The 12,756-nt window shown below is 40.2% G+C and overlaps 1 pseudogene; it reads right to left on the reverse strand.

Moving 5' to 3' along the window:
* Positions 1-2,063: 2,063 nt before the first annotated feature.
* On the reverse strand, positions 2,064-12,352 carry LOC115199560 (endothelial differentiation-related factor 1-like; annotated as a pseudogene).
* Between the last annotated feature and the right edge of the window lie 404 nt (positions 12,353-12,756).

Consider the following 12,756-nt stretch of genomic DNA (forward strand, 5'->3'; position numbering starts at 1 on the left):
CTACCATGGCAGCCTCCACCCTTCTGGGTAGGCTTTCTACTAGATGTCGCAACATTGCTGTGAGGACTTGCTTCCATTTAGCCACGAGCATTGGTGAGGTCAGAACAGGCTCGCAGTCTGCATTCCAGTTCATCCCAACGATGTCCGATGGGGTTGAGGTCAGGGCACTGTGCAGGCCAGTCAACTTCTTCCTCACCGAACTCGACAAACCATTTCTATATGGACCTCACTTTGTGCACATACTGAATCAGGAAAGGGCCTTCCCCAAATTGCCACAAAGTTGGAAGCACAGAATTGTCTAGAATGTCATTGTATGCTGTAGTGTTAAGATTTCCCTTCACTGGAACTAAGGGGCCAAGCCTGAACCATGAAAAATAGCCCCAGACTATTTATTTGGCACTATGCATTGGGGCAGTTCGCGTTCTCCTGGCATCCGCCAAACCCAGATTTGTCCGTTGGACTGCAAGACGGTGAAGCATGATTTATCACTCCAGAGAATGTGTTTCCACTGCTCCAGAGTCCAATGGTGGCGAGCTTTACACCACTCCAGCCGACGATTGACATTGTGCATGGTGATCTTAGGCTTGTGTGCGGCTGCACGGCCTTGGAAACTGATTTCATTAAGCTCCCGACTAACAGTTCTTGTGCTGACTTTGCTTCCAGAGGCAGTTTGGAACTCAGTGAGTGTTGCAACCGAGGACAGGCAATTTTTACGCAGTACTCGCTTCAGCACTCGGTGGTCCTGTTCTGTAAGCTTGTGTGGCCTACCACTTCGCGGATGAGCCGTTGTTGGTCCTAGACCTTTCAACTTTACTATAACAGCACGTACATTTGACTTACAGCTCTGGCAGAGCAGAAATTTGAATTGACTTGTTGGAAAGGTGGCATCCTATGACGGTGCCACGTATAAAGTCCCTGAGCTCTTCAGTAAGGCCATTCTACTGCCAATGTTTGTCTATGGAGATTGCTCGATTTTATACACCTGTCAGCAACGGGTGTGGCTGAAATAGCCGAATCCACTAATTTGAAAGGGTGTCCACATACTTTTGTATATATAGTGTATCTCAGGAAAAGTGAGACAGTATATATATTTTGTTCCAGTACATTTTTAACATAATAATTTTTAAATAGTTTTACATTTTTTATCATAAACTTTAAACATGATGTATAAACACTCAACAAACTACAAATCAGGTGTCATAACCAGGCCAAACCCCCCAAAATTAAAATAGAACTAGTATTGGGGTATCGGGTTAAAGCAGTGGTTCTCAATCCTGGTCCTTGGGACCCAAAGGGGTGCACATTTTTGTTTTTGCCTTAGCACTCCACACATGATTCGTAAAGCTTTGATGATTTGAAACAGCTGTGAAGTGCTAAGGCTAAAACTAAAATGTGCACCCCTTTGGGTCCCCCGGACAAGGATATAGAACCACTGGGTTAAAGAACTGTCATAAATTACAATAATTAAATTACAATACTACACATTAAAAGTAAAGTAAGTAAATAAGTTTGCGACAGCATACAATGTTATATGGCCTATGCCAGGGCTCTCCAACCCTGTTCCTGGAGAGCTACTGTCCTGTAGGTTTAAGCTCCAGCCCTAATCTAGTGCACCTGGTTCTAATAATTAGCTGGTTAATAAGCTGAATCAGGTTAGTAACAACTGGGGTTGGAGTTAAAATCTACAGGAGCGTAGCTCTTCAGGAACAGTGTTGGAGAGCCCTGGGCCCGGTTTCCTAAAAGTAGGATCCTATGGTTCTAAGATGAATTTAGCCTAAGATGCTTTTGGGAAACCAGGCCCTGGTCTATACAATGTACAGTATGTGGGAAAATTGCAACCAACATTGGCAGTAAGATCACCTAACGGTGATTTCTACATTAAATGGATGTTCCACTCAAAAACAACTTTAAAATGTGTCTTCATTAGATTTCCATTTGTATTTTGAGTGAAACATTCCCTCAACAAAGATCAGCTGGTTATAGTGAAAGGCACAGCACTCAGTTTAGGCAAGGATGTAGAACATAAGGAGTGACTGCTGCAGATCACAGTGGGGTCTGTCTCCTCAGCCTGGAGAACAGAGATAGGACAGACAAACTGTAACAGCAGTATACACAAGGCCCTAAAATACAAAATAATAACAGTGTCAGTGGAAATGGCAGTGAATAGTTGTCTTAATTACATCAGAAATCATAAGTTAATGGCTGAAATTGACTGAGACCTCTTTGGGGTAAAACAAAACAGTAAGTAAAAACAAATACACTCACAAGAGGGTTGCTCCCTCTTTCCATTTAGATGTGTGGTTATACAAGGCCACATTTAGTCAGATAATATATTAATTACCATTTATATTTAAAGTGAAATGTACAATATTTGACAATTGTAGACCAGATGTACAGAAAGGCTCAATTTGAATTGAAGGCAGTCAATTCACTAATTCAAACGGAATCTATTTTCAATGACTTATCAATAAACTGAAAAGGAGAAGCTATTTATATCAGAAGTTTTTCCAGTTTGGGATTTTAAATTGAAATTAGTGGATATACTTTCAATGCAATAAAGAATAAATTAAATGTACTTGAAGGAAAAGATAGTACAATTAAACCGGACTACTTGTTCAAAATCCCAGAGTTTAAAATTCTCACTTGCTCCTCCATTATTGATAATAACGGGCATACCACCAACACCATAGCATTCTCTGGCCATTGCTCTGGGTATAGCCTACGACAGCAAACTGCACAAACCTGCCCACAGTTAATGAATCAAACTTTTGCCATAGCCAGTTAGCAAGCATTCTATAGCATTTATTTTGTCGGTCAACATATTTTTTGCAGAAATGTTGCAGTGGCTTAAATGGAGGCATGGAATGGACAGTACTAAGAATTGAAATAGCAGTGTTGAAAACATCTCACACTTCCATGTTGACACTCATTCAGTGCTTTGCATGTGCCAACACAGATGATAAATGGTTGTTGCTCTCCGGGGTCCTTGGGATGTCCCGACCCCATTGAAATTTACATTTTAAAAGGATACGTTTTGCCATAGGTAAGGGTTAGCACTAACTGATGATAAAAACAGGAGAAATTTCAGTGTTTCCGTGTATGATGGTGGACACTTCGCAAGTCGCGTTAGCACATATTCTAACATGTCTCCCCCAGAACTTGATCGAGGATCTGACAAATTACGCAAGATTTTAGTTCTGGGTTAACCGGGATTAGCCATGAAAGACTGAAGTGTTTTTGTATTGCTTTCAAGCCCACATTCAGTCAAAGACCATACCACACCATACTTGGCATTGTTGGTATCATAGAACATATGGATAAATCGTTTTTGTCAATAACATTTGCTCATTAAATGGCGACAGGTTGCTTAGCAGTTATGGTAGAAAATTACAAGATTATGTTTTAATGCTGTTTATGCATTGAATAGCTTTGTGTGTCTGTGTGACTGAGTTGGGGCCAGGCGCTGGCAATTGATTTATGATGGCTTGGTGATAAAACCTACAGACTGCATTCCATAGAATGAGTTGGTGTTTGTGTGCTATGAGGTACCAGGGAGGAGATATCTCTGGTGTGGACGGCTGATGGGAGGAACCTTGTCTATGGGGCCAAACCCTGGTTTCTATACAATTAGAAGTCTTCACAGCAAATGTTATCGGGCTGGGGGGTTACTTCTTTCACACATTCAAAACCTCACCTATGACCCACTCCACACATCTGTTGTTAGTCATGTAGACTAAGAGGTTTGCTATATCTTTGCTATAAAGTTTGTAACCCAACTCTGTTTTTTTGGGTTCTCAACGATCACCTCCGGGTAGTTGTTGACCAGCTCCATTATTGCAATAATAAATCGATATTAAAGTATGATTGTTTGAAGGAATAACAAAGTCTCTCTCACTTGGTTAGAATTTCCACCACACAGTTAAGAGCGTTAGGCCAGTAACCGAAAGTTTGTTGGTTTGAATCCCCCAGAACCGACTAGGTGAAGAATGTGTTCTTGAGTAAGGTATTTAACCCTAATTGCTCCTGTAAGTCGCTCTGGATAAGAGTGTCTGCTAAATGTATAAAATGTAAAGCTCGAATTCTTAATTGCTGGAACTGTCAAGTCCGAAGTTACTGGAAACAACGAACACAGTTTACAACAGCAAAATATGTACAGATTTATTTTTACCACGCTGCCGGATACTCCTCTTTTCTGTTTCAAGTAACAAAACAAAGGCGCTGGGCGAACAGTGGCACTGTTTCCCCAAATGCTGAATTGATCTTTAAGACACATTTGACGTATTTTATTCATTTTAGACCATTTTAAACCTGCCAGGAGCCTAAATTTGACTCTCGTCACTGGAGTACAAAGGGTCATTGCAAGTGAGCGAGTGAGTGAGCAAGGCAACCGGTTTAATTATTTTGTTGAATAAAATGTAGGCTAAATTATTTATTCACATGCCAGTAAATCATCAACCTCTAGTCCTTCACCAATAATTGTACTTTTTTTACAAGCAGGATGCCATAGAGATGGGCTATATCTTCTTTAAAATGTATTTATGTAGGCCCACTTGAACTGGACCCAAGGCTCTTCCCAATTTCTAGGATGGGTTTAACCAAGTTCATGCAACTCCTGCACTTGAAACACAAACATTAACTCACAACATTTCTGATCTTTACAGAGAATACAAAAGTAAAACAGTGTAACTTCTGTGGTCTCGAAGTGAGTCAAGTCAGAGTTCAGGGGCCATACAGTATGTACTAACTATATGTATCAAGGATCTCAGAATAGGAGTGCTGATCTAGGATCAGACCCCCCGTCAATGAGGTCCATTAGTCCATGAGGTCCCCGAGTCTCGACATGACGATACTATCCCTTGCCTGGCAGACCCACTTCCTCTCTGCTTTCCTTGCTTCAAAATAGAAGTCCTGCATTCCTGTATTCAACATTTGTGATAGACAAGGGACAAGGGAAGTTTAGGTTTTCTTTTATGTAAAAATGTGTGGCGCTGCTGTAGTAACCAAAAAATTGGTTACTACTACTATATTTAATATTTTAGATTCTTCAAATAGCCACCCTTCTTCGCCTTGATGACAGCTTTGCACATTTCTTGGCATTCTCTCTCCAGATTTTTCAGGCGGTGCTGAAGCACCCTCATCACCCCTACTTCCCGCAGCAATGAATGCATGAGAAATAAGAGGTGTGGCGTGTGAAGAGGGTCAAATGAGTGTGTCTCCTGTCCAATGCGTGAGAGTTGGCAGCACTGTAAATAAAAACATGCATGCGGATAGAGCTAACCTTAGCTAGCTCCCTAACCAAGGTATTTTTATCAACTGCATTTCTTTCGGCAAGGGTTGTTCATTGCAATTCCATAGTGATTCACAAAGATTTGCAATCTTGTCGCAGGTTTAATAACATCAATTATTGTATCATTACCACCACCAGCAGACATCGCTGAGGTGTTTTGTTGCTGCTGCCCACCCGATTAACTACTCAAAGATGGAAATAATTTTACCAATCACACCATGGTGTTATGTGGTAGCCTACCCACCGCCACATATGTGGTAAGTGATACCTTTGAATTGTGATTCAGAACCACACGTCATACTATGTGATAGGCAATCCTTTAAATGGGGATTTTGGACAATTTTAGCTGACACTGAGTGCACATGTCCACTTAAGAAGCCTAGCTGGGTCATCACTAGTTACCACAGCTAAGTCAAAAGGCCCTACTCTACCAACCAGATGAAGGAGTGTGATGACGCGTATGCCGGCTAATGGTGAGTTCAAGACAACTGGGAAAATACGTGATCAAATCATGACGTCAGTGATCTTCAGATCGGAAAGTTGGAGCTCAGGAAAGAGGCCCGAGTTCCCGAGTTGGAATTCCGAGTTGGATGACCGTTCAAAACTATTTTTCCCAGTCGGAGCACGTTTGTTTCAGAGTTCCCAGTTGTCTTGAACGCACTGAAGTCGGAGAATTCCAAGTTTCAAGGTTCTCAATTGTTTTGAAAGCGGTATTACGGTTCATGGGAACCGACTAATCAGACAAGGGAGTGTGATGATACATACAATATGCCGACCGGCTTGCAGGAGCAGACGAGAGACATGCGTTTCTTTCATCTATTGATACATCAATTATTTGGTTATTTATTAGATACAATAAATCCAACCGTTATAAATGTGAAGTGTTAACCTGATGTCTTGTTCAAACTCAGTTTGCAAGCTGATGATGATGTTTGCCCTTACTCATAGTTACTTGTCTTAACCCAAAATAGGTTTACTCCAATATTGGCGTCATTTTTTAAATTAACACATCCTGAGTTCAGAATTTTATTTTCTAAATCCACAATTTATCCATAAGTAAAACATACACAGTTTTACAGAAATTTTCACAGAAATGTGCATTTTTGAAATTGGCTGATTTTTGGCTGATTTAAGACGAAAACTTCAGCCCTGTTACTTTATTTGGCACCCTGGCACTTACTATAGTCATTTATTTAACTTAACATACATAGCCTTGTAGTCCACCTTTTTGGTATTTTGTACTGGTTCCCGTCTCTACAAATATAAGGTCTTCTAGCTATGGAAGATGGCAAAACATTTAATAATACTAATAATTGATTGGACTTTTGTAACGCTGTCTTCGTCGTCAGACGAAACAGAGAAGTCATCGTCTGAGAAAGTGGACCAATACGCAGCGGAGTTAGTGTTCATCATAGAAGTTTAATTTACTAAAGAACACTACACAAAACAAAACAAGAAAACCGACAGCCAAACAGTCCTGTCAGGTGCAAAACACTAAACAGAAACAATTACCCACAAAACCCAAAGGAAAAACATGCTCCTTATGTGTGACTCCCAATCAGCAACAACAAACTTCAGCTGTGCCTGATTGGGAGCCACACACGGCCCAAAACAAAGAAATACAAAAAACCTAGAAAACGAACATAGAACGCCCACCCAATGTAACACCCTGACCTAACCAAAATAAAGAACAAATAAACCCTCTCTATGGCCAGGGCGTTACAACTTTCTAGACACCCAAAGCTCTTTACAGTGTAAGCGGAAACTCACCACCCTAACCCCACTTACATACTCTTAATTTGTATTTATTTTACTGGCCCATCCACCTCCCTCTCTGGAGGACAAAAGTAACTTTGTTTTACATTTTGGTTTTGTTACATTCACATTATTCATACACTTTACATACATGGTACTTTTATACACAGTATTACAAGATGGGAATACAGTTTGATATGCACATGCAGATAAAACAGAACAAATATAAGCACCAGCCATGGGATCTTTAGTAACCACAGTTGGGACACCCGTTTAAAGTCCCATCTTCTTGAATTTCATTGAGGAACATCCTGTCCTTAGTTAGTACTTTAACATTATTAAAATTAAATTGTTGTAAAACTGTATGGTATAAATTACAGTGATCTTTCTTTGAACTTACTACCTTCTTTTTCATTTCAGCAGCATACTTCTCTTTGGCTTTTGTTTGTCTGTCTTTCCCCTGATCGCATTCATACGTCTTTGTTCCCACAACTTGAAACGAAACACCATTAAAAGGGAACTTTTACTCTCCCAAATGACTTTTTTTCCTGCCAAAGTTTGTGCATCTCTTGAAGGTCAAGAATATGATATATTACTGTTAGAATGAAAGGCTTGTAGGGAAAACAACATTACTCTATCAAACAGAATAACTAATCTGTGCTTGGACTGGAATTCATTATGCTACCTAGCTAGCTCATTTTAGATGAGAGTAGCAAAAGTTAGCAAAAAAACAGAAAATATCCTGGTTATTTCAATCACATTCATCTCTCTACTCCGCCTGTCTGCCTCCCTCTTTTTCTGTCTGTCTTGACTTGAGCTATTGAAGTGCAACATTGTATCAAACTGTCACCTCAGAGTTTCTGTGTCGGGACAGACAGCTGGTTTCTACTGGATATATGGGATCATCAGACCATGATAGGCTTTCACACCAAGGCTTGGTGATTATCGAGGCCAGGAGTGTTGGAAAGATGATTCAAATAGGTTTTTCAAATAATTCGCAATGGAAGTAAAAAAAAATAATAATAATAACATTACTGAGCAGCTCAGCTTATTAGTACTGGATGTGGTGAGTTAAGACAATCAGAAATCAGACATTGCCAAATGGGCACTTTCCTACATTAACTTGTTGTAGCAGGTTGTGAACTTTGCAAACAATGTGTCCACTCTGAGAATGAACAGTAAATGACTGTAATTAATACTTGCATTAACCTTTTCACGTGTGAGTTCTAAATATCTCTAACGGTCGCCCCCAGCGTGAATTTTTTTATGCGCGTGATGTCAGAATGCACCACTGTTCCAAAATGTGATTGTTATGCAACAGGACAATTAACCCGCGCTGCCCTCAAACAAAAAACAAACGCTGTCTGCAGATTTTTCAACATATTAATTAAAAAATGTTATTTGTATTTTCTAACAACAGTTTGAATTGAGGTGTGTTCCGCCTCCTCATTAATTCACATAGAAGTAGCCCATTTCACTGTTGCAGACAATTTATGTTTCTCTTCAATGAGAGCCCAAGCACTTCCCCTGTTTTTCCCTAGATCAAGTATGCAGACATTTGCGCAGTCTAGCACAAACTTTATCCCCTTGGCACATTTTCTGTCTGGCACTCACATTTCCTTCATTGTTGTTTTCCTTACAAATAATAACTTTGGACATGTGTGGACATGGGTTGAGCGTGGGTTGAGCGTACGCTGCAGGGACCAAAGTAGAATGATCACACCCTTGTGATGGTATGCGACAAAGGGTTAACAGATAGTAATGTAACCAAATGACAGGGGATTAACAGTACTTTAACTAGGCCTACTTGTGAATTGGTGAATTGATAAAACATAAACAAAGGGCAAACAATTCACATAATGAAACAATGAATGTGCAAGAATTGACGGAAGACCACTGAGTGCTTTCTGGAGAGCTGAGTGCATGCATTCTGGAGAGAGACATGCCATATCTTCACCACTCTCCTCTGCCCTCCTTGTTGCAAAATTTTCAGTTATACTCAAGACACATTATCTTCACATATATTTTGGATGCTTTTTACTGACAGCCACAGCTCATTCAGCTAGACATATTGTATATCCTGTTGGGGATAGGGGGCAGTATTTGCACGGCCGGATAAAAAACGTACCCGATTTAATCTGGTTACTACTCCTGCCCAGTAACTAGAATATGCATATAATTGTTTGATTTTGATAGAAAATACCCTAAAGTTTCTAAAACTGTTTGAATGGTGTCTGTGAGTATAACAGAACTCATTTGGCAGGCCAAAACCTGAGAAGATTCCACACAGGAAGCGCTCTCTCTGACTATTTCTTGGCCTTCTTGATCATCTCTAACCAAAACAGGGGATCTCTGGCATAACGTGACATTTTCTAACACTCCCATAGGCTCTCAGAAGGCGCCAGAACGATGAATGGTGGCTTTGCAGGCCCTGGCTGAAAAACATTAGCGCATTTGGATAGTGGTCGATCTGAGGACAATGAGACTGGAGGCGTGAACACGAGCCGACACCATGTTTACTTTCTCTCTCTTTGAATGAAAACAACGACTCCCGGTCGGAATATTATCGCTTTTTTACGAGAAAAATTGCATAAAAATTGATTTTAAACAGCGTTTGACATGCTTCGAAGTACGGTAATGGAACATTTTGAATTTTTTTGTCACGAAACGCGTCGGGCGCATCACCCTTCTTTACCCTTCGGATAGTGTCTTGAACGCACGAACAAAACGCCGCTATTTGGATATAACTAAGGATTATTTGGAACCAAACCAACATTTGTTATTGAAGTAGAAGGCCTGGGAGTGCATTCTGACGAAGAACAGCAAAGGTAATCAAACTTTTCTAATAGTAAATCGGAGTTTGGTGAGTACCACACTTGGTGGGTGTCAAAATATCTAGCCTGTGATGGCGGGCTATCTACTCAGAATATTGCAAAATTTGCTTTCACCGAAAAGCTATTTTAAAATCGGACATAGCGAGTGCATAAAGGAGTTCTGCATCTATAATTCTTAAAATAATTGTTCTGTTTTTTGTGAACGTTTATCGTGAGTAATTTCGTAAATTCACCGGAAGTGTTCGGTGGGAATGCTAGTCACATGCTAGTCACATGCTAATGTAAAAAGCTGGTTTTTGATATAAATATGAACTTGATTGAACAAAACATGCATGTATTGTATAACATAATGTCCTAGGATTGTCATCTGATGAAGATCATCAAAGGTTAGTGCTGCATTCAGCTGTGGTTTGGGTTTATGTGACATTATATGCTAGCTTGAAAAATGGGTGTCTGATTATTTCTGGCTGGGTACTCTGCTGACATAATCTAATTTTTTGCTTTCGTTGTAAAGCCTTTGGGCTTTTTTTGTCGGTAGGGTGCTGTTTACTGGGTAACAGAACAATCTAGAAGATTTTTTTTAAGACCCTTGCTCCCTTCAGTCTCAACGTAGACTTTGATCTGAAGCCATTCTTGTGATTATTGTGACTTTGTCATTGTAATTGTTTGTAAGCTTGTGTAGTCTAAAATGAATCTATGATCGTATGCTATCCATTTGTTTTTTGTATGCTGTTCTTTGTATGCCATTTTTATATTTGAGAATTAACCAATCACATTAGGCCACACTTGGCCATGATTACAGACACCTGTGTGTCTTTTGACACTATATAAACAAGTCATCCCGCAGTGTTTGTGATTATACCCTGATGAAGACAGCTTGGCTGTCGAAACGTTGGATATTACATTTTTGCCAAATTCTCTAAAACGACTTTGGTGGCGGCTTATGGTACAGAAATGGACATTCAATTATATGGAAACAGCTGTGGTGGACATTAATGCAGTCAGTATGACAATTTTCACACTCCCTCAAAACTTGAGACATCTGTGGCGTTGTGTTGTGTGACAAAATTTAGAGTGGCCTTTTATTGTCCCCAGCACAAGGTGTACCTGTGCAATGATCATACTCTTTAATCAGCTTCTTGATATGCCACACCTGTCAGGTGGATCGATTAGCTTGGCGAAGGAGAAATGCTCACTAAGAGGGGTGTAAAGAAATTTGTGCACAAAATATGAGAGAAATAAGCTTTTTGTGCATATGGAACATTTCTTGGATCTTTAATTTCAGCTCAGGAAACATAACACTTCACATGTTGTGTTTATATTTTTGTTCAGTGTAGAACGTTAGAGTATGCCAGAAAAATAAACTCAATAAAAACACTCACCAAATGCTCTTTCAATCTTTCCCATGATTTGGTTGTTGGGGATAGCCTTTCCAGATTTGTAGTATCCAATTATCTGTTTTTTTCAATGCTTTTCTAAACAAATAGACCAACAACCTATCCATGACTGGTATAAAAAATGAATTTGATTTCCTATATTTGTATTTATTCATCCACGTTTGGGAGAATGTACTCACAGTGGCCAGGTCCTTCTGTGTCCAGCCCTGATTTTGCCGGCCTAGCTGGATGACCTTGCCCATCTCCAGAGATAGTCTTTGGTGATGAAGCTCTCCAGTCGCTCTGTCAAACTTGGCTGTATTCTTGGGAATCATGTGTTGTTTGTTTTGTCCTGTAGCCCCTGAGAGAGGGAGAGAAGGATAGAGAGGTAAATAGGCTAACACAAACTCAACATCTCATTCTTGGGAATATCATGCCAATGCAGCACAATCTAAATGCATTCTAAGATACAAGAAAAAAAAGGGCCATCCTCAGTGTTCGGAACCATTGCTGGTTAACGTCGGCCAGTTACAAGCTCGAATGAAAATAAGCTAGCTGGGTTGACAGCTAGCTAGTTTCTCAGAAAATAATTAATGACATGCTAAATAGTTTGCAAGCTAAAGATAGCCAAGCCAGCTAGCTATGTCCCAGTTCACTGGCAATGATAAACAAGCATGTTCAGAAGCTGGCTAGCCAGACTGAGCTAGTTTAAAACTAGCTAATGTTAGCAAGCTAACTAGCTACCTGTTTCAACTTGGACTGTGCAGTAGTTGGTCCCTTCTTACTCAATACGGTCACTGTATCCCAGTCACTTTCTGGCATGTTCTTGAGTGTACCTTGTTGGCAAAAATGTAGAAAATAGGTTGGCTTAGATACAAATGTAACATCGGTATGCTATGTGATAACTTTAGAGCTCGCTAATAAACGTTTCCACCGAATAGTCATAATACCTTCTCCTTCTTCTGTGGGTTTTATGGAGGACTACAACCCCAAAAGGTGTATTGCCGCCACCAACTTAATGGGGAAGAAAAAACAAGGTAAAAAGAAAATCCATACACGATAGGTAAAACTAACTTAATCCACCCAAATAAAAATAGTACATTGACAAAAACAAAACTCCCACTTCTTCCTTCCTTCAAATCTCTATATTCCCCTTCTCAGGCTGTAGGGCCTGAGAGGGTGGTATGGCTTGTGACAATACTGCATGCAACTCCTCCGCCAAGATGTCTTTCAGTCCTATCCACCATCATGGACTCTTCAGGAGTACCATTCGAACCCTCAACCCATTTAACAGCCGCTGCATATGAAATGCTCTGAACAGCCCTGACTTTGGCCACGTCAATCTCTTGTACCCTTGTCGGGCATTCCAAAGACGTGGCTTCATGGTACCCACCACAATTGCAACATGTCACATTTTCACTTTTAAAACATCATATGATCTTTACCACAACTTGGACATCTCGGCTTCTCCCTTTTGCAAACATTTGAAATATGTCCAAAAGCT

Source organism: Salmo trutta, chromosome 9 (assembly GCF_901001165.1).
Source record: "Salmo trutta chromosome 9, fSalTru1.1, whole genome shotgun sequence".
In the NCBI taxonomy this organism is placed as follows: Eukaryota; Metazoa; Chordata; class Actinopteri; order Salmoniformes; family Salmonidae; genus Salmo; species Salmo trutta.